The sequence below is a fragment of the Chiloscyllium punctatum genome, chromosome 28 (assembly GCF_047496795.1).
Source record: "Chiloscyllium punctatum isolate Juve2018m chromosome 28, sChiPun1.3, whole genome shotgun sequence".
Classification (NCBI taxonomy): Eukaryota; Metazoa; Chordata; class Chondrichthyes; order Orectolobiformes; family Hemiscylliidae; genus Chiloscyllium; species Chiloscyllium punctatum.
Window position 1 is genome coordinate 14,565,905 of NC_092766.1, and position 22,178 is coordinate 14,588,082.

At 52.7% G+C, this 22,178-nt stretch overlaps 1 protein-coding gene across 5 annotated transcripts in view; it reads right to left on the reverse strand.

Annotated features, from left to right (window-relative positions):
- LOC140454024 (protein GOLM2-like) overlaps nucleotides 1-22,178 on the reverse strand; it is an 80,907-nt gene that overhangs the window by 25,679 nt on the left and 33,050 nt on the right. The window contains exon 1 of one of the 5 annotated variants that reach the window (XM_072548967.1): nucleotides 10,146-10,276. The exons of the other annotated variants lie outside the window; for them this stretch is intronic. The gene's annotated coding sequence lies outside the window, so the exon portion shown is untranslated. Of the gene's footprint in view, nucleotides 1-10,145; nucleotides 10,277-22,178 lie in introns of those variants that run through there. 5 annotated transcript variants of the gene reach the window in all.

Sequence of the window (22,178 nt, forward strand, 5' to 3'; positions counted from 1 at the left end):
ACACACTCTCTCTGTCTCTCTCACACACACTCTCACTGTCTCTCTCACACACACTCACTCTCTGTCTCTCACACACACACTCTCTCTGTCTCTCTCACACACACTCTCACTGTCTCTCTCACACACACTCACTCTCTGTCTCTCACACACACACTCTCTCTGTCTCTCTCACACACACACTCTCTGTCTCTCACACACACACTCTGACTCTCACACATACTCTCTCTGACTCTCTCACACACTCTCTCTGACTCTCTCGCACACACTCTCTGACTCTCTCACACACACTCTCTCTGTCTCTCTCACACACACTCTCTGTCTCTCTCACACACACTCTCTCTCTCTCACACACACACACTCTCTGTCTCTCTCTCTCTCACACACACACACACACTCTCTGTCTCTCTCTCTCTCTCTCTCACACACACACACACACTCTCTGTCTCTCTCTCTCTCACACACACTCTCTGTCTCTCTCTCTCACACACACACACACACACACTCTGTCTCTCTCTCTCACACACACACACACACACTGTCTCTCTCTCTCACACACACACATACACTCTATGTCTCTCTCTCTCTCTCTCACACACACACACACTCTGTCACTCTCTCTCTCACACACACACACACTCTCTGCCTCTCACACAAACACTCTCTGTCTCTCTCTCTCTCTCACACACACACACACTCTCTGTCACTCTCTCTCTCTCACACACACACACTCTGTCTCTCACACACACTCTCTCTGTCTCTCTCACACACTCTGTCTCTCTCACACACTCTCTGTCTCTCTCACACACACTCTCTCTCTGTCTCTCTCACACACACTCACTCTCTGTCTCTCACACACACACTCTCTCTGTCTCTCTCACACACACTCTCTCTGTCTCTCTCACACACTCTCGCTGACTCTCTCTCACACAAACATTCTCTGTCTCTCTCTCTCTCTCACACACACACACACACTCTCTGTCACTCTCTCTCTCTCACACACACACACTGTCTCTCACACACACTCTCTCTGTCTCTCTCACACACTCTCTGTCTCTCTCACACACACTCTCTCTCACACACACACTCTCTCTCACACACACACTCTCTCTGTCTCTCTCACACACACTCACTCTCTGTCTCTCACACACACTCTCTCTCTGTCTCTCTCACACACACTCTCTGTCTCTATCTCACACACACACTCTCTGTCTCTCTCACACACACACACTCTGACTCTCTCTCACACATACTCTCTCTGACTCTCTCACACACTCTCTCTGACTCTCTCGCACACACTCTCTGACTCTCTCACACACACTCTCTCTGTCTCTCTCACACACTCTCTGTCTCTCTCACACACACTCTCTCTGTCTCTCTCACACACACTCTCTCTGTCTCTCTCACACACACTCTCTGTCTCTCTCTCACACACACACACACTCTGTCTATCACACACACACTCTCTCTGTCTCTCTCACACACACTCTCTCTGTCTCTCTCACACACTCTCTCTGTCTCTCTCACACACACTCTCTCTGTCTCTCCCACACACTCTCGCTGACTCTCTCTCGCACACACTCTCTGACTCTCTCACACACACTCTCTCTGTCTCTCTCACACACACTCTCTCTGTCTCTCTCACACACACTCTGTCTCTCTCACACACACTCTCTGTCTCTCTCACACACACACTCTCTCTGTCTCTCTCACACACTCTCTCTGTCTCTCTCTCACACACACACACTCTCTGTCTCTCTCACACACACTCTCTCTGTCTCTCCCACACACTCTCGCTGACTCTCTCTCGCACACACTCTCTGACTCTCTCACACACACACTCTCTGACTCTCTCACACACACTCTCTCTGTCTCTCTCACACACACTCTCTCTGTCTCTCTCACACACACTCTGTCTCTCTCACACACTCTCTCTGTCTCTCTCTCACACACACACACTCTCTGTCTCTCACACACACACTCTCTGTCTCTCACACACACTCTCTGTCTCTCTCACACACACTCTCTGTCTCTCACACACACACACTCTCTGTCTCTCACACACACTCTCTCTGTCTCTCTCACACACACTTTCTCTGTCTCTCCCACACACTCTCGCTGACTCTCTCTCGCACACACTCTCTGACTCTCTCACACACTCTCTCTGACTCTCTCACACACACTCTCTCTGTCTCTCACACACACTCTCTCTGTCTCTCTCATACACACTCTATCTCTCTCACACACACTCTCTGTCTCTCTCACACACACACTCTCTCTGTCTCTCTCACACACACTCTCTGACTCTCTCACACACTCTCTGTCTCCCACACGTACACACACTCACTGTTTCTCTCACACACACTCTCTGTCTCTCTCTCACACACACTCTCTGTCTCTCTCACACACGCACTCTCTGACTTTCTCACATATGCACTCTCTGTCTCTCTCTCACACACACACACTGACTCTCTCACACACACTCACTGACTCTCTCACACACACACTCACTGACTCTCTCACACACACACTCACTGACTCTCTCACACACACTCTCTCTGTCTCTCTCACACACACTCTCTGTCTCTCTCACACACACTCTCTCTGTCTCTCTCACACACACACACACTCTGACTCTCACACACACACTCACTGACTCTCTCACACACACACACACTCTCTGTCTCTCTCTCTCACACATACTCTGTCTCTCTCACACACACTCTCTGACTCTCTCTCACACACACTCTCTGTCTCTCCCCCCCCCACACTCCTTTTTTAAATGATAAAATAAAAGCGTGGCTCAGTGATTAACACTGCTGCCTCATGGCGCCAGTGACCTGGGTTCAATTCCAGCCTCGGGCGACTATGTCTGTGTGGTGTTTGCACACTCCCCCCTCTCTGTATCTGCGTGGGTTTCTTCCGGGTGCTCCGGTTTCCTCCTGCAGGTTAGGGTGGGTTGGCCGTGCTAAATTGTCCCATAGTGTCCAGGGATGTGCAGGTTAGGGTGGATTGGCCATGCTAAATTGTCCCATAGTGCCCAGGGATGTGCAGGTTAGGGTGGATTGGCCATGCTAAATTGTCCCATAGTGTCCAGGGATGTGCAGGTTAGGGTGGGTTGGCCATGCTAAATTGTCCCATAGTATCCAGGGATGTGCAGGTTAGGGTGGATTGGCCATGCTAAATTGTCCCATAGTGTTCAGGGATGTGCAGGTTAGGGTAGATTGGCCATGCGAAATTGCTACGTAGTGCCCAGGGATGTGCAGGTTAGGGTGGATTGGCCGTGCTAAACATACTCTCTGTCTCTCTCTCACACACACTCTCTGACTCTCTCTCACTCACTCTCTCTGACTCTCTGACTCTCTCACACACACACTCTCTGTCTCTCTCTCTTACACACACACGCACACACTCTCTGACTCTCTCACACACTCTCTCTGACTCTCATACACACACTCTCTGTCTCTCTCACACACACACACTCTGTTTCTCTCTCACACACACTCTCTGACTCTCTCTCTCACACACACACACACACTCTTTCTCTCTGTCACACACACACACTCTGTCTGTCTCTCTCTCACACACACTCTCTGTCTCTCACACACACACTCTCTGTGTCTCTCACACACACACTCTCTGACTCACATACACACACTCTGACTCACACACACACACTCTCTGACTCTCATACACAATCTCTCTGTCTCTCTCACACACGCTGTCTCTAACACTCACACACTCTCTGTCTGTCTGTCTCTCACACACACACTCTCTGTCTCTCTCACACACTCTCTGTCTGTCTCTCTCTCACACACACACTCTCTGTCTCACACACACACTCTCTGAATCTCTCACACACTCTCTCTGACTCTCTCACACACATACACTCTCTGTCTCTCTCACACACACTGACTCTCTCTCACACACACTCACTGTCTCTCTCACACACACAAACTCTGAGTCTCACACACTCTCTGTCTCTCTCACACACACACTCTGACTCTCTCACACACACACTCTCTGACTCTCACACACACTCTCTGACTCTCACACACACACTCTGTCTCTCACACACACACACACACACACTCTCTGTCTGTCTCTCTCTCACACACACTCTCTGTCTCTCTCACACACACACACTCTCTGTCTCTCTCACACACACACACTCTCTGACTCTCTCACACACACTGTCTCTCACACACACACACACACTCTCTGTCTGTCTCTCTCTCACACACACACTCTCTCTGACTCTCACACACACTCTCTGTCTCTCTCACACACACACACACACTCTCTGTCTGTCTCTCTCTCACACACACACTCTCTGACTCTCTCACACACATACACTCTCTGTCTCTCTCACACACACTGTCTCTCACACACACACACACACTCTCTGTCTGTCTCTCTCTCACACACACACTCTCTGTCTCTCTCACACACACAAACTCTGACTCTCACCCACACTCTCTCTCTCACACACACACACTCACTGACTCTCTCACATACACTCTCTGTCACTCTCTCACACACACACTCTCTGTCTCTCTCACACACACACACTCTCTGACTCTCTCACACACACACTCTCTGTCACTCTCTCACACACACACTCTCTGTCTCTCTCACACACACACACTCTCTGAATCTCTCACACACTCTCTCTGACTCTCTCACACACATACACTCTCTGTCTCTCTCACACACACTGACCCTCTCTCACACACACTCACTGTCTCTCTCACACACACAAACTCTGAGTCTCACACACTCTCTGTCTCTCTCACACACACACTCTGACTCTCTCACACACACACTCTCTCTGACTCTCTCACACACTCTCTGACTCTCACACACACACTCTCTGACTCTCACACACACTCTCTCACTCACACACACACACACACATACTCTCTGTCTGTCTCTCTCTCACACACACACTCTGTCTCTCTCACACACACACACTCTCTGTCTCTCTCACACACTCTCTCTGACTCTCACACACACTCTCTGTCTCTCTCACACACACTGTCTCTCTCTCACACACACACACACACACACTCTCTGTCTGTCTCTCTCTCACACACACACTCTCTGACTCTCTCACACACATACACTCTCTGTCTCTCTCACACACACTGTCTCTCACACACACACACACTCTCTGTCTCTCTCTCACACACACACTCTCTGTCTCTCTCACACACACAAACTCTGACTCTCACCCACACTCTCTCTCTCACACACACACACTCACTGACTCTCTCACACACACACTCTCTGTCACTCCCTCACACACACACTCTCTGTCTCTCTCACACACACTCTCTGACTCTCTCACACACACACTCTCTGTCACTCTCACACACACACTCTCTGTCTCTCTCACACACACACACTCTCTGACTCTCTCACACACTCTCTCTGACTCTCTCACACACATACACTCTCTGTCTCTCTCACACACACACTGACTCTCTCACACACACTCTCTGTCTCTCTCACACACACAAACTCTGACTCTCAAACACACTCTCTCTCTCACACACACACACTCACTGACTCTCTCACACACACACTCTCTGTCACTCTCTCACACACACACTCTCTGTCTCGCACACACACACACACACTCTCTGACTCTCTCACACACACACTCTCTCTGTCTCTCTCACACACACACTCTCTGACTCTCTCACACACACACACTGTTTCTCTCTCACTCACACACACACACACTCTCTACCTCTCACACACACACACTCTGTTTCTCTCTGTCACACACACACATTCTCTGTCTGTTTCTGTCACACACACACACGCTCTCTGTCTCTCTCTCTCTCACACACACTCTCTGTCTCTCTCACACACACACTCTCTGTCTGTCTCACACACACACACACTCTGACTCACTCACACACACTCTCTCTGACTCTCTCACACACACTCTCTGACTCTCACACACACTCTCTGTCTCTCTCACACACACTGTCTCTCACACACACACACACACACTCTCTGTCTCTCTCTCACACACACACTCTCTGTCTCTCTCTCACACACACACACTCTCTGACTCTCTCACACACTCTCTCTGACTCTCTCACACACTCTGACTCTCTCACACACATACACTCTCTGTCTCTCTCACACACACACTGACTCTCTCACACACACTCTCTGTCTCTCTCACACACACAAACTCTGACTCTCACCCACACTCTCTCTCTCACACACACATACTCGCTGACTCTCTCACACACACACTCTCTGTCACTCTCTCACACATACACTCTCTGTCTCTCACACACACACTCTCTGTCTCTCTCATACACACACACTCTCTGACTCTCTCACACACTCTCTCTGACTCTCTCACACACATACACTCTCTATCTCTCTCACACACACACTGACTCTCACACACACTCTCTGTCTCTCTCACACACACAAACTCTGACTCTCACACACACTCTCTCTCTCACACACACACTCTCTGTCACTCTCTCACACACACACTCTCTGTCTCGCACACACATACACACTCTCTGACTCTCATACACACACTCTCTGTCTCTCTCACACACACACTCTCTGACTCTCATACACACACTCTCTGACTCTCTCACACACACACACACTCTGTTTCTCTCTGTCACACACACATATTCTCTGTCTGTTTCTGTCACACACACACACGCTCTCTGTCTCTCTCACACACACACTCTCTGTCTCTCTCACACACACACTCTCTGTCTGTCTCACACACACACACTCTGACTCACTCACACACACTCTCTCTGACTCTCTCACACATACACTCTCTGACACTCTCTCGCACACACACTCTCTGTCTCACACACACACACACACTCTCTGACTTTCTCACACACTCTGACTCACACACAAACTCACTCACACACACTGACTCTCTCTCACACACTCTCTGTCTCTCTCACACACACACTCTCTGTCTCTCTCACACACACTCTCTGACTCTCTCTCACACACTCTCTGTCTCTCTCACACACACACTCTCTGTCTCTCTCACACACACACACACTCTGACTCTCTCACACACACTCTCTGACTCTCTCTCACACACACTCTCTGTCTCTCCCCCCCCCCACACTCCTTTTTTAAATGATAAAATAAAAGCGTGGCTCAGTGATTAACACTGCTGCCTCAAGGCGCCAGTGACCTGGGTTCAATTCCAGCCTCGGGCGACTATGTCTGTGTGGTGTTTGCACACTCCCCCCTCTCTGTATCTGCGTGGGTTTCTTCCGGGTGCTCCGGTTTCCTCCTGCAGGTTAGGGTGGGTTGGACGTGCTAAATTGTCCCATAGTGCCCAGGGGTGTGCAGGTTAGGGTGGTATTGGACGTGCTAAATTGTCCCATAGTGTCCAGGGATGTGCAGGTTAGGGTGGATTGGCCATGCTAAATTGTCCCATAGTGCCCAGGGATGTGCAGGTTAGGGTGGATTGGCCATGCTAAATTGTCCCATAGTGTCCAGGGATGTGCAGGTTAGGGTGGATTGGCCGTGCTAAATTGTCCCGTAGTGCCCAGGGATGTGCAGGTTAGGGTGGATTGGCCGTGCTAAATTGTCCCGTAGTGCCCAGGGATGTGCAGGTTAGGGTGGATTGGCCGTGCTAAATTGTCCCATAGTGCCCAGGGATGTGCAGGTTAGGGTGGATTGGCCATGCTAAATTGTCCCATAGTGCCCAGGGATGTGCAGGTTAGGGTGGATTGGCCATGCTAAATTGTCTCATAGTGTCCAGGGATGTGCAGGTTAGGGTGGATTGGCCATGCTAAATTGTCCCATAGTGTCCAGGGATGTGCAGGTTAGGGTGGATTGGCCGTGCTAAATTGTCTCATAGTGTCCAGGGATGTGCAGGTTAGGGTGGATTGGCCGTGCTAAATTGTCCCATAGTGCCCCAGGGATGTGCAGGTTAGGGTGGATTGGCCGTGCTAAATTGTCCCATAGTGCCCAGGGATGTGCAGGTTACGGTGGATTGGCCGTGCTAAATTGTCCCATAGTGCCCAGGGATGTGCAGGTTAGGGTGGATTGGCCATGCTAAATTGTCCCATAGTGCCCAGGGATGTGCAGGTTAGGGTGGATTGGCCATGCTAAATTGTCCCGTAGTATCCAGGGATGTGCAGGTTAGGGTGGATTGGCCGTGCTAAATTGTCCCATAGTGCCCAGGGATGTGCAGGTTAGGGTGGATTGGCCATGCTAAATTGTCCCGTAGTATCCAGGGATGTGCAGGTTAGGGTGGATTGGCCATGCTAAATTGTCCCATAGTGCCCAGGGATGTGCAGGTTATGGTGGATTGGCCATGCTAAATTGTCCCATAGTGCCCAGGGATGTGCAGGTTAGGGTGGATTGGCCATGCTAAATTGTCCCATAGTGCCCCAGGGATGTGCAGGTTATGGTGGATTGGCCATGCTAAATTGTCCCATAGTGCCCAGGGATGTGCAGGTTAGGGTGGATTGGCCATGCTAAATTGTCCCGTAGTATCCAGGGATGTGCAGGTTAGGGTGGATTGGCCATGCTAAATTGTCCCATAGGGCCCAGGGATGTGCAGGTTAGGGTGGATTGGCCATGCTAAATTGTCTCATAGTGTCCAGGGATGTGCAGGTTAGGGTGGATTGGCCGTGCTAAATTGTCCCATAGTGCCCCAGGGATGTGCAGGTTAGGGTGGATTGGCCGTGCTAAATTGTCCCATAGTGCCCCAGGGATGTGCAGGTTAGGGCGGATTGGCCGTGCTAAATTGTCCCATAGTGCCCAGGGATGTGCAGGTTAGGGTGGATTGGCCGTGCTAAATTGTCCCGTAGTATCCAGGGATGTGCAGGTTAGGGTGGATTGGCCATGCTAAATTGTCCCATAGGGCCCAGGGATGTGCAGGTTAGGGTGGATTGGCCATGCTAAATTGTCTCATAGTGTCCAGGGATGTGCAGGTTAGGGTGGATTGGCCGTGCTAAATTGTCCCATAGTGCCCCAGGGATGTGCAGGTTAGGGTGGATTGGCCGTGCTAAATTGTCCCATAGTGCCCCAGGGATGTGCAGGTTAGGGCGGATTGGCCGTGCTAAATTGTCCCATAGTGCCCAGGGATGTGCAGGTTAGGGTGGATTGGCCGTGCTAAATTGTCCCGTAGTATCCAGGGATGTGCAGGTTAGGGTGGATTGGCCGTGCTAAATTGTCCCATAGTGCCCAGGGATGTGCAGGTTAGGATGGATTGGCCGTGCTAAATTGTCCCATAGTGCCCAGGGATGTGCAGGTTAGGGTGGATTGGCCATGCTAAATTGTCCCATAGTGCCCAGGGATGTGCAGGTTAGGGTGGATTGGCCATGCTAAATTGTCCCATAGTGCCCAGGGGATGTGCAGGTTAGGGTGGGTTGGCCATGCTAAATTGTCCCATAGTGCCCCAGGGATGTGCAGGTTAGGGTGGGTTGGCCATGCTAAATTGTCCCGTAGTGTCCAGGGATGTGCAGGTTAGGGTGGATTGGCCATGCTAAATTGTCCCATAGTGCCCCAGGGATGTGCAGGTTAGGGTGGATTGGCCGAGCTAAATTGTCCCGTAGTGCCCAGGGATGTGCAGGTTAGGGTGGATTGGCAGTGTTACAAGGATATAGTGAGGGGGTGCGGGACGTCTGGGTGGGATGGCCTTCAGAGGGTCGGTGTGAACTCGACGGGCCGAATAGCCTGCTGCTACCCTGTAGGATTCCATCAGTAGCAAGAGGAGGCCATTCAGCCCGCTGTTCCATTCAACTTGATCACGGCCAATCAATTTGATCATTCCCACACTTCCCTGCCCATCACCTTTAACGAGTCGTAGGCCATTTGGCCCATCCAGTCTACTTCCCCACCTCCTCAACTGCCTCTCCCCCACCCCACCCCACCCCCGTGACCTTTAGCGCCAAGTTGGAGGCGGGGTTGTGTGGGGAGGGGTGTAGAGGGAGCCGGGTGGGAAACGTCGAAGCCCATCTGAGCCCCTCCTGACATCGAATGAAAACCGAGCTCCGCAGAGCGGCGTACGCCCACGTGCGGGGAGGGCACATTTTTCTTTGCTCCCTAACCACGCCACCAAAATGGCTCCTGCCCAAACATTGCCTAATGTTGGTGTTTACGGCCCGCCTTACCAGAGAGAGATCTGTGAGATATTTGGATAGAGCTAACCAGCCCCAAACCGACCAGTGACTCTTCCGCCAATGCCTTCTGTGTCGGCAGTTCTGCTCCTGACTGAGATGGAGGTCACCCCTGACAGATCACAGTGCACCTGAACCCTTTGTCAATAAATAACCTGGGAGCGACCAAAGGCCATAGTCTACATTTTAACAGTTGCTGCTTCCAGGGTGCAGTGTCTGGCTGTCCAGGGAGCTCACTGCTTCATGCAGCACACTGCTGCCACTTGCTGGTCGTTTGCAAAATAGCGGGGAGTTTATGGTCAACAGTGCAGGGAGGGAGGGAGGGAGGGAGGGAGCGCCGCACTGTCCGAGGGTCAGTGCTGAGGGAGTGGGTGCTGTCAGAGGGTCAGTGTTGAGGGTGCGGGCACTGTTGGAGGGTCAGCACTGAGGGAGTGGGCACTGTCGGAGGGTCAGCGCTGAGGGTGTGGGCACTGTCGGAGGGTCAGTGCTGAGGGTGTGGGCACTGTCGGAGGGTCAGTACTGAGGGAGTGGGCACTGTCGGAGGATCAGTGCTGAGGGAATGGGCACTGTCAGAGGGTCAGTATTGAGGGAGTGGGCACTGTTGGAGGGTCAGTGCTGAGGGAGTGGGCACTGTCGGAGGGTCAGTACTGAGGGAGTGGGCACTGTAAAGGATCAGTGCTGAGGGAATGGGCACTGTCGGAGGGTCAGCACTGAGGGAGTGGGCACTGTCGGAGGGTCGGTGCTGAGGGAGCGGGCATTGTCAGAGGGTCAGCGCTGAGGGAGCAGGCACTGTCAAAGGCTCAGTGCTGAGGGAGTGGGCACTGTCGAAGGGTCAGTGCTGAGATAGCGGGTGCTGTCGGAGGGTCAGTGCTGAGGGAGTGGGCACTGTCGGAGGATCAGTGCTGAGGGAATGGGCACTGTTGGAGGGTCAGTACTGAGGGAGTGGGCACTGTTGGAGCGTCAGTGCTGAGGGAGTGGGCGCTGTCGGAGGGTCAGTGCTGAGGGTGTGGGCACTGTCGGAGGGTCAGTACTGAGGGAGTGGGCACTGTCGGAGGATCAGTGCTGAGGGAATGGGCACTGTCAGAGGGTCAGTATTGAGGGAGTGGGCACTGTTGGAGGGTCAGTGCTGAGGGAGTGGGCACTGTCGGAGGGTCAGTACTGAGGGAGTGGGCACTGTAAAGGATCAGTGCTGAGGGAATGGGCACTGTCGGAGGGTCAGCACTGAGGGAGTGGGCACTGTCGGAGGGTCGGTGCTGAGGGAGCGGGCATTGTCAGAGGGTCAGCGCTGAGGGAGCAGGCACTGTCAAAGGCTCAGTGCTGAGGGAGTGGGCACTGTCGAAGGGTCAGTGCTGAGATAGCGGGTGCTGTCGGAGGGTCAGTGCTGAGGGAGTGGGCACTGTCGGAGGATCAGTGCTGAGGGAATGGGCACTGTTGGAGGGTCAGTACTGAGGGAGTGGGCACTGTTGGAGCGTCAGTGCTGAGGGAGTGGGCGCTGTCGGAGGGTCAGTGCTGAGGGAGCGGGCACTGTCGGAGGGTCAGTGCTGAGGGAATGGGCACTGTCGGAGGGTCAGCACTGAGGGAGTGGGCACTGTCAGAGGGTCAGTACTGAGGGAGTGGGCACTGTCGGAGGATCAGTGCTGAGGGAATGGGCACTGTCGAAGGGTCAGTACTGAGGGAGTGGGCACTGTCGGAGGGTCAGTGCTGAGGGAGTGGGCGCTGTCGGAGGATCAGTGCTGAGGGAGCGGGCACTGTCGGAGGGTCAGTGCTGAGGGAATGGGCACTGTCGGAGGGTCAGCACTGAGGGAGCGGGCACTGTCAGAGGGTCAGTACTGAGGGAGTGGGCACTGTTGGAGGGTCAGTGCTGAGGGAGTGGGCGCTGTCGGAGGGTCAGCACTGAGGGAATGGGCACTGTTGGAGGGTCAGTGCTGAGGGAGTGGGCACTGTCGGAGGGTCAGTACTGAGGGAGTGGGCACTGTCGGAGGGTCAGTACTGAGGGAGTGGGCACTGTAAAGGATTAGTGCTGAGGGAATGGGCACTGTCGGAGGGTCAGTACTGAGGGAGTGGGCACTGTCGGAGGATCAGTGCTGAGGGAATGGGCACTGTCGGAGGGTCAGCACTGAGGGAATGGGCACTGTTGGAGGGTCAGTGCTGAGGGAGTGGGCGCTGTTGGAGGGTCAGTACTGAGGGAGTGGGCACTGTTGGAGGGTCAGTACTGAGGGAGTGGGCACTGTTGGAGGGTCAGTGCTGAGGGAGTGGGCACTGTTGGAGGGTCAGTACTGAGGGAGTGGGCACTGTAAAGGATCAGTGCTGAGGGAATGGGCACTGTCGGAGGGTCGGTGCTGAGGGAGCGGGCATTGTCAGAGGGTCAGCGCTGAGGGAGCAGGCACTGTCAAAGGCTCAGTGCTGAGGGAGTGGGCACTGTCGAAGGGTCAGTGCTGAGATAGCGGGCACTGTCGGAGGGTCAGTGCTGAGGGAGCGGGCACTGTCAGAGGGTCAGTGCTGAGGGAGCGAGTGCTGTTGGAGATCCTGTGAACACCATTTGAAGACGATAGACTGTCTTCAGTCCTGGTCCCTGGAACGTGTGTCTCAGTCATATTGACACTGATTCCTGCTCGACAGTTGTCATTTCCCACAGTGAAGAGGTTTAAAGTCTTCAGCGCTGGGATTTGGCTGATTAATGGAAAGGTTTTAGATTAGATTACTTACAGTGTGGAAACAGGCCCTTCGGCCCAACAAGTCCATACCGCCCCGCCGAAGCACAACCCACCCATACCCCTACACTTACTCCTTACCTAACACTACGGGCAATTTAGTATGGCCAATTCACCTGCCCTGCACATCTTTTGGACTGTGGGAGGAAACCGGAGCACCCGGAGGAAACCCACGCAGACACGGGGAGAACGTGCAAACTCCACACAGTCCGTCGCCTGAGGCTGGGAACTGAACCCGGGTCTCTGGCGCTGCGAGGCAGCAGTGCTAACCACTGTGCCACCGTTGAATCTGCCTATCGTTCTCTGCACTGTACATGGTGCAGGGGAGAGGGCAGCACTGGTGGACGGGTAAACTGGGGAGAGAGGAGGAAGGATTAAAAGAGAGGGTGAGGGAGAAAGATCCGGAAAGAGGGAAGGAAAGATAGGAGTCGGGATAAGGGTGAGAGAGAGAGAGAGAGAGAACTGCTGAGGGGAAGTGTGGCCCTGTTATACCCCAGGGTTACCTCTAATTAAGCGGCTTATTAAGAAATCTCACTGACGCAGAAACAACGCACATAGCAACCAAACTAAGACCCCTCAAGGACGCAAGTTAGTCCGCATAGCCCAACTCGGCTGTTACTTGATTCACGGTGGAATTTAGCTACAACTCCAGTTGTCTCTGGAAGTGTCCAGGGTCCGGCCTGTGAGCAGTGTTCCTCTTCCAAGTTCCGCTCCTGAGTTGTTCTGGATTCTTATACACCATTTCCTTTCATCCTTCGGGTCCGGGTGTGATACTCTTGCCAATTCTTTCACAGTCACCGAGAGGCGGAGTCACACCACCCGGAAACAGACCCTTCAGCCCGTGCCGACTGTAATCCCAAACTAAACTAGTCCCACCTGTCTGCTCCTGGCCCATATCCCTCAAAACCTTTCCTCTTCATGCAGTATCCAAATGTTTTTTTTAAAACGTTGGAACGGTGCCCGCATCCATCACTTCCTCAGGAAGACAGTAGATTATCTTCAGCCCTGGTCCCTGGAACACGTGTCTCAGTCATTTTGACACTGATTCCTGCTCAACAGTTCTCGTTTCCCACGGTGAAGAGGTCCAAAGTCCTCAGCGCTGGGATTATTCCACACACGAATCACCCTCAGTGTAAAATATTTGCCCCTTTGTTTTAAAAGTTGCCCCCCCCCCAGTCCTGAAATGCCCCAATCCAAGGGAAAAGACATTAATACTGCCATTAACACTACCTACAACCCTCATTAATTTATAAGGTCGCTTGTCAACCTCTTAGGCTCTAGTGAAAAAAGTCACAGCCTCTCTTTATACCTCAAACCCTCCATTCCCGGCAACATGCTGGCAAATCTCTTCTGAACCCTCTCCAGTTTAATAATCTCCTTCCTGTAACAGGGAGATCAGAGCTGGACACAGTTCTCCAGACAAGGCCTCACCAATGTCCTGTACAACCCCAACACGACGTCGCAACTCCTATACTCAAGGGATTGAGCAATGAAGGCAAGCGTGCTAAACCTGGTGGCTCAGTGGTTAGCACTGCTGCCTCACAGCGCCAGGGACCCAGGTTCAATTCCCAACTCGGGTGACTGTCTGTGTGGAGTTTGCACATTCTCCCCGTGTCTGCGTGGGTTTCCCCGGAGTGCTCCGGTTTCCTCCCACAGTCCAAAAATGTGCAGGTTAAGGTGGATTGGCCGTGCTAAATTGCCCATCGTGTTCAGGGATGTGCAGGTTAGGTGCATAAGTCAGGGGTAAATATACCATAATAGGGTTGGGCTATGGTATTGGTGGGTTACTCTGCGGAGGGTCGGTGTGGACTTGTTGGGCTGAAGGGCCTGTTTCCACACCGTAGAGGTTCTATAACACCTTCTTAACCACCCTGCCTACATGTGATGCAAACTTCAACGAGTTTAGTACCTGAACTCCTGGGTCCCTCTGTCTACAACACAGTATGGAAACAGGCCCTTCACCCCAACAGGTCCACACCGACCCTCTGAACAGTCACCCAACTAGACCCATTCCCTTACCCCTATATTTACTCCTGACTGATGCGCCTAACACAATGGGTAATTTAGCGTCGCCAATTCACCTGACCTGCACACCTTTGGATTGTGGGAGCACCCAGAGGAAACGCACGCCGACATGGGAGGATAATGTGCAACCTCCACACAGACAGTCGCCCCCCAGGGGGCATCAAACCCGGGTCCCTGGCCCTGTGAGGCAGCAGTGCTAACCACTGAGCCACCTCTCAAGGCTCGACTCTTGTTACGATTCTTTCATCCAAATTACTGCAAGGCTGCGGCCTCCTTTCTTACCAGAGGTAGCTCCTCTGTTCCTTGTTACTTTTGGCAGTCTGCCTGAAGACATGGCATTTCTGTGGTTAACTCCTTACATTTCTCATGTAGTTGTCCCCGTGGCGAGAAAGTGAGTTCTCCCAGTCTCAGCAGCGTTGAGATCACCTGGAGAATGAGCTAAGCAGAAGGCTCATCGGAGTTTGAACTTTGCTCCTTGATTTTTCTAGTGAAGGACTATTAGGGTTAACTGAATCTATTCTACTTATTTGAGGAAGGTAATGTTAAACTTTGTTCCTCTTGCTCCCTTGTACCTACGTACATGGTGACATTATAGACTTTTCACTGTACTCGAGTTGTGTCACCAAAGTCTTACCAGATCAAAGGGGCTGCTCTCTCATTTGAGACAGAAGCGACTGGTGGTGATTTCACCTGAGGCCCACCAGACCTCAGGGTGAGGGAAGAGGTTGAGACGTTGGGTCCTTCATGGTAACCTCAAACCGGTGATGGGAACTGAACCCACGCTGTGAACCTATGGTCCAGCCAACGCAGCTAAACCAACTCCCACTCCTGTATTTCGAGTCAGAGAGATGTATAGCACCAAACCAGGCCCTTCGGTCCAACTCCTCCATGCTGGCCAGATATCCTAAGTTAGTCTAGTCCCATTTAGAGTCATAGAGATGTACAGCACGGAAACAGGCCCTTTGGTCCGACTCATCCATGCCGACCAGATATGCTAAATTAATCGAGTCCCATTTGCCAGCATTAGGCCTATATCCCTCTAAATCCTTCCTATTTATATACCATCCAAATGCCTTTTAAATGTTGTCATTGTACCAGCCTCCACCATTCTGTATACGCACCACCCTCTGTGTGAAAAAGTTGTCCCTCAGGTCCCTTTCCCCTCTCACCCTAAACCTATGCCCCTCTAGTTCTGGATTCCCCCACCCCAGGGAAAAGACCTTGTCTATTTCCCCTACTACCCATGCCTCACATGATTTTTGAAACCTACTGTGGATGCTGGATTCGAAAACAAAAACGGAAGATGCTGGCAAAACAAAGCAGGTCTGGCAGCATTCTGGTAAATCTCCCTCATAGCCCATCCCTCAAGTTCCTTCCGAGAGTGCGGTGCCCATCATTAACTCTCCCATTGGCTCAGTGTGATGGTCTCCCATTGGACGGATGTGGTGGTCAACCATTGGCTTGGCATGGTGGTCTCCCGGTAACCTGATATGGTGGTCTCCAGAAATCCAGTGTGTCGGTGTCCTATTGGCCTGGTGTGGCAGTCTCCCATTGGCCTGATATGGTGGTCTCCCAGTGACCTGGTATGGTGGTCTCCATCAATCCCATTGGTGCGGTGTGCCAGTCTCCCGGCGACCCAACATGGCAGACTTCCATTGCCTTGGTATGGCGGTCTCCCGGCAATCCAGTGTGGTGGTCTCCCATTGTCCCAATGTAGCGGTCTCCAGGCAAGCCAGTATGGTGGTCTCCCCTTGGCCCGGTGTGGTGGTGTCCCGGCAACCCGGCATGGCAGTTTCCCATTGGCCTGGTGTGGTGGTCTCCCGGCAACTCAGCATGGCGGTCTCCCCATGGTCTGACATGGTGGTCTCCCAATGATCCATTGTGGCAGTCTCCCATTGGCCTGGTGTGGTGGTCTCCGATTGGCCCAGTGTGGCGGTCTCCCATTGCCCTAGTGCGGCTGTCTCCCGGCGATCTGATGTGGTGGTCTCCCATTGGCCCGGTGTGTGGTCTCTGATTGGCCCAGTGTGGCGGTCTCCCATTGCCCTAGTGCGGCTGTCTCCCGGCGATCTGATGTGGTGGTCTCCCATTGGCCCGGTGTGGGGTCTCTGGCCCAGTGTGGCGGTCTCCCATTGCCCTAGTGCGGCTGTCTCCCGGCGATCTGATGTGGTGGTCTCCCATTAGCCCAGTGTGGGGTCTCTGATTGGCCCAGTGTGGTGGTCTCTGATTGGCCCGGTGTGGCGGTCTCCCATTGCCCTAGTGCGGCTGTCTCCCGGCGATCTGATGTGGTGGTCTCCCATTGGCCCAGTGTGGGGTCTCTGATTGGCCCAGTGTGGTGGTCTCTGATTGGCCCGGTGTGGCGGTCTCCCATTGCCCTAGTGCGGCTGTCTCCCGGCGATCTGATGTGATGGTCTCCCATTGGCCCGGTGTGGGGTCTCTGATTGATTGGCCCAGTGTGGTGGTCTCTGATTGGCCCAGTGTGGAGGTCTCCCATTGGCCGGGCGTGGCCTCATGTGGACATCTCGGTGGAGCCTTGCGCAGTCTGGAGACTGGGTGGTCTGGGCTGGCAAGTCTGAGCTTCAATTTATTTTTCTAATTTATCCCTACGATCCGTCATGCTGGACTTTTTAATTTCTCGAATTCGTTTTATTCCCCTAGGAATTTGTACCTCAGAACCTGTACCTTTGAACCTAAGATGGCGCCGGAGGTGGTGACTGGCCAACATTGCGCTGGACCCGTTTCAGTCCAAATGACAATAAAGCACATTCTAGGTGCCAAGGCTGTGCCCTCGATTTGCTCTGTTTGTTCGTCCTGACTCTGTTTGGAACCGTGGAGCACGGTGTTGGGGCCCTTCGCGCTGAGAGCTATGGGTTGACGATTAGTTAAGGGGACAGTGCCTCTGACCTTGGCGAGGGGTTGGCAGCGTGGAGAGGCCTGGGGCTTGGAGGAGGGCGACAGAAGGCAGTGAGAGATGGTATTGACAGCCTGCAGTGGGGCGGAATGAGAACGCGATCGGAGGTCCTTTCAAAGTGCTGGAGGACTGTCCGTCTCTGTCAGCCTCCAGCAGTGTGCTAATTACTCAGTGGAATCAGTTCACTTCGATTGACGGGGGTGGGGGGGAGAGTTGGGGCTGACCTGTTGTCGGTTTTTCTGCCTCGCCGGTTCCTCAATGTGACTTTGAGCCCTCCGGTTCGAAGGACAGCACTGATGCTGTCCTTTCCCTGGGATGAGAGCGGGGTCAGGCCCGTCGGAAGCTCAAGAGTCGCATTCCCTCTTCGCCGAGATTTCCCACGTGTGTACCCGACCGTCGTGGGAAAGAATGTGAAGGCATTGGAGACAGTGGAAGAAGCGGTTTGCAAACATGGTTCCAGGGATGAGCAACGTCAGGGAGGAGGGAGAAGTTAGTGCTGCGGCCTCACGGCACCAGGAACCGGTGTTCGATTCACTTTCGGTGTGGAGTTTGCAGGGTACTCCACCGCCCGCCCCAACTGTGTCAGCGTGGGTTTCCTCCCACAGTCCAAACATGTGCAAGTTAGGGTGGATTGGCCGTGCTAAATTGTCCCACAGTGCCCCAGGGATGTGCAGGTTAGGGTGGATTGGCCATGCTAAATTGTCCCGTAGTGTTCAGGGATGTGCAGGTTAGGGTGGATTGGCCGTGCTAAATTGTCCCATAGTGCTCAGGGATGTACAGGTTAGGGTGGATTGGCCGTGCTAAATTGACCCATAGTGCCCAGGGATGTGCAGGTTAGGGTGGATTGGCCATGCTAAATTGTCCCATAGTGCCCAGGGATGTACAGGTTAGGGTGGATTGGCCGTGCTAAATTGTCCCGTAGTGCCCAGGGATGTGCAGGTTAGGGTGGATTGGCCGTGCTAAATTGACCCATAGTGCCCAGGGATGTGCAGGTTAGGGTGGATTGGCCATGCTAAATTGTCCGTAGTGCCCGGGGATGTGCAGGTTAGGGTGGATTGGCTATGCTAAATTGCCTGTAGTGTCCAGGGATGTGCAGGTTAGGGTGGATTGGCCATGCTAAATTGTCCCATAGTCTCCAGGGATGTGCACGTTAGGGTGGATTGGCCATGCTAAATTGTCCGTAGTGCCCGGGGATGTGCAGGTTAGGGTGGATTGGCCATGCTAAATTGTCCTGTAGTGTCCAGGGATGTGCAGGTTAGGGTGGATTGGCTGTGCTAAATTGTCCCATAGTCTCCAGGGATGTGCAGGTTAGGGTGGATTGGCCGTGCTAAATTGTCCTGTAGTGCCCGAGGATGTGCAGGATAGGGTGGATTGGCCATGCTAAATTGTCCCATAGTGCCCAGGGATGTGTAGTTTAGGGTGGATTGGCCATGCTAAATTGTCCCATAGTGCCCAGGGATGTGTAGTTTAGGGTGGATTGGCCATGCTAAATTGTCCCATAGTGCCCAGGGTTGTGCAGGTTAGGGTGGATTGGCCATGCTAAATTGTCCATAGTCTCCAGTGATTTGCAGGTTAGGGTGATTGGCCATGTTAAATTGTCCTGTAGTGTCCAGGGATGTGCAGTTTAGGGTAGATTGGCCATGCTAAATTGTCCCGTAGTGTCCAGGGATTTGTAGGTTAGGGTGGATTGGCCATGCTTAATTGTCCCATAATCTCCTGCAATGTGCAGGTTAGGGTGGATTGACCATGCTAAATTGTCCCGTAGTGTCCTGGGATGTGCAGGTTAGGGTGGATTGGCCAGGCTAAATTGTCCCGTAGTGTCCAGGGAAGTGCAGGTTAGGGTGGATTGGCCATGCTAAATTGTCCTGTAGTGTCCAGGGAAGTGCAGGTTAGGGTGGATTGGCCATGCTAAATTGTCCGTAGTGTCCAAGGATGTGCAGATTAGGATGGGTTGTCCATGCTAAATTGTCACATAGTGGCCAGGGACGTGCAGGTTAGGGTGGATTGGCCATGCTAAATTGTCCCATAGTGTCCAGGGATGTGCAGGTTAGGGTGGATTAGCTATGTCAAGTTGTCCTGCAGTGCCCCAGGGATGTTCAGGTTCGGGTGGATTGGCCATGCTAAATTGTCCCATAGTGTCCAGGGATGTGCAGGTTAGGGTGGATTGGCCATGCTAAATTGTCCCATAGTGCCCAGGGATGTGCCGGTTAGGGTGGATTGGCCATGCTAAATTGTCCTGTAGTGTTCAGGAATGTGCAGATTCGGGTGGGTGGACTGCCCATGGGAAATGCAGATTTCCAGGGATAGTGTAGCGCGATGGGTGCTGTTTGGAGGGTCCATGTGGACTCGCTATAGGGATTCTGAACTGTTCCCCTTAGAGAGAAGAAAGCTGAGAAGGAGATTTGATAGAGCTTTTCAAAATCATGAGCCAGGGTTGTTACCGTGACTGAACCCCTACCCCCCACCCCTCACTATCAACATCCTGGGTGTTACCATTGATCAGAAACTCAATTGGACTCACCACCTCAACATGTTGGCTACAAGAGCAGGTCAGAGGCTAGAAACAACTCCCTTCCTGACTCCCCCAAAAGCCTGTCCCACCATCTGCAAGCCAGGAGTGTGAAGGAATACACCCCACTTGCCCTGGATGGGGGGGGTACAACTCCGACAACACTCGAGAACACCGTACAGGGACAAAGCAGCCCCCTGTTCGACTGGCACCACATCCACAAGCATCCACTCCCTCCAAACCCACGACCACTTCCAACTAGGAGGACAAGGGCAGCAGATACATGGGAAGACCACCCCCCTGCAGGTTGTCCTCTGAGCCACTCACCGCCCCGACTCAAAGATGTCATCGGCCGTTCCTTCACTGTCACTGGGTCAAAAGCCTGGAATTCCCTCCCCAGGGGTATTGTGGGTCACAGCACGTGGACTGCAGTGGTTTAAGAAGGCAACTCACCTCCACATTCTCAAGGGCAAGTCGGGACGGGCAATAAATCCCCCACATCCCACAAAGGGATCGGGAGGTCATGTTGCGGCCGGAGAAGACAATTGCGGAGGCCACTGTTGGAATATTGCGTGCAAATCTGGCCTCCTTCCTATCAGAAGGATGTTGTGAAACTTGAAAGGGTTCAGAAAGGATTTACAAGGATATTGCCAGGGTTGGAGGATTTGAGCTATAGGGAGAGGTTGAACAGGCTGGGGCTGTTTTCCCTGGAGCGTCGGAGGCTGGGGGGTGACCTTATAGAGGTTTATAAAATTATGAGGGGCGTGGATAGGATAAATAGACAAGGTCTTTTCCCTGGGGACCACTTCCTCTGGCAGCTCATTCCATACACGCACCACCCTCTGCATGAAAAAGTTGCCCCTTAGGTCTCTTTTAAATCTTTCCTCCTCTCACTTTAAACCTATGCCCCTCTAGTTTTGGACACCCCCAGAGGGAATATGCCCTGGAATGTCGATTCTCCTGCTCCTCGGACGCTGCCTGACCTGCTGTGCTTTTCCAGCGCCACACTCTCTACTCTGACCTCCAGCATCTGCAGTCCTCACTTTCTCCCAGAGCAAAGACCTTGGCTATTTACTCTATCCAAGCCCCTTATGATCTTACAAGCCTCTATAAGGTCACCCCTCAGCCTCCGACGCTCCAGGGAAAACAGCCCCAGCTTATTCAACCTCTAGCTCAAACCCTCCAATCTTGTCAATCTTTTCTGAACCCTTTCAAGTTTCACAACATTCTTGGCAATAGCAGAGAGACCAGAACATGAACGCAATATTCCAACAGTGGCCTAACCAATGTCCTGTACAGCCGCAACATGACCTCCCAACTCCTGTACTCAATACTCTGACCAATAAAGGAAAGCATACCAAACGCTGCCTTCACTATCCTATCTACCTGAGACTCCATACAGTTCTGTACTTAAGTACACACAAGTCAGAGAATCACTAACATACAAAATAAAAACTGAAAGAACAGAAGATGCCAGTACTGAGGAACCATTGCCAAACTTGAACCGTTAACTCTTGATTTCTCTGCTGCCAGACCTGCTGAGCTTTTCCAGGGATATTTGCTTAAGTTTCCAATCACTACGTGAGTCATGGTGTCACCCTTTGTCCCAAACAGTCCATGCCTGACATAATCCCTAACTAGGTAAAAACAATGACTGCAGATGCTGAAAACCAAATACTGGATTAGTGGTGCTGGAAGAGCACAGCAGTTCAGGCAGCATCCAACGAACAGCGAAATCAACGTTTCGGGCAAAAGCCCTTCATCAGGAATAAAGGCAGTGAGCCTGAAGCGTGGAGAGATAAGCTAGAGGAGGGTGGGGGTGGGGAGAGAGTAGCATAGAGTACAATGGGTGAGTGGGGGAGGGGATGAAGGTG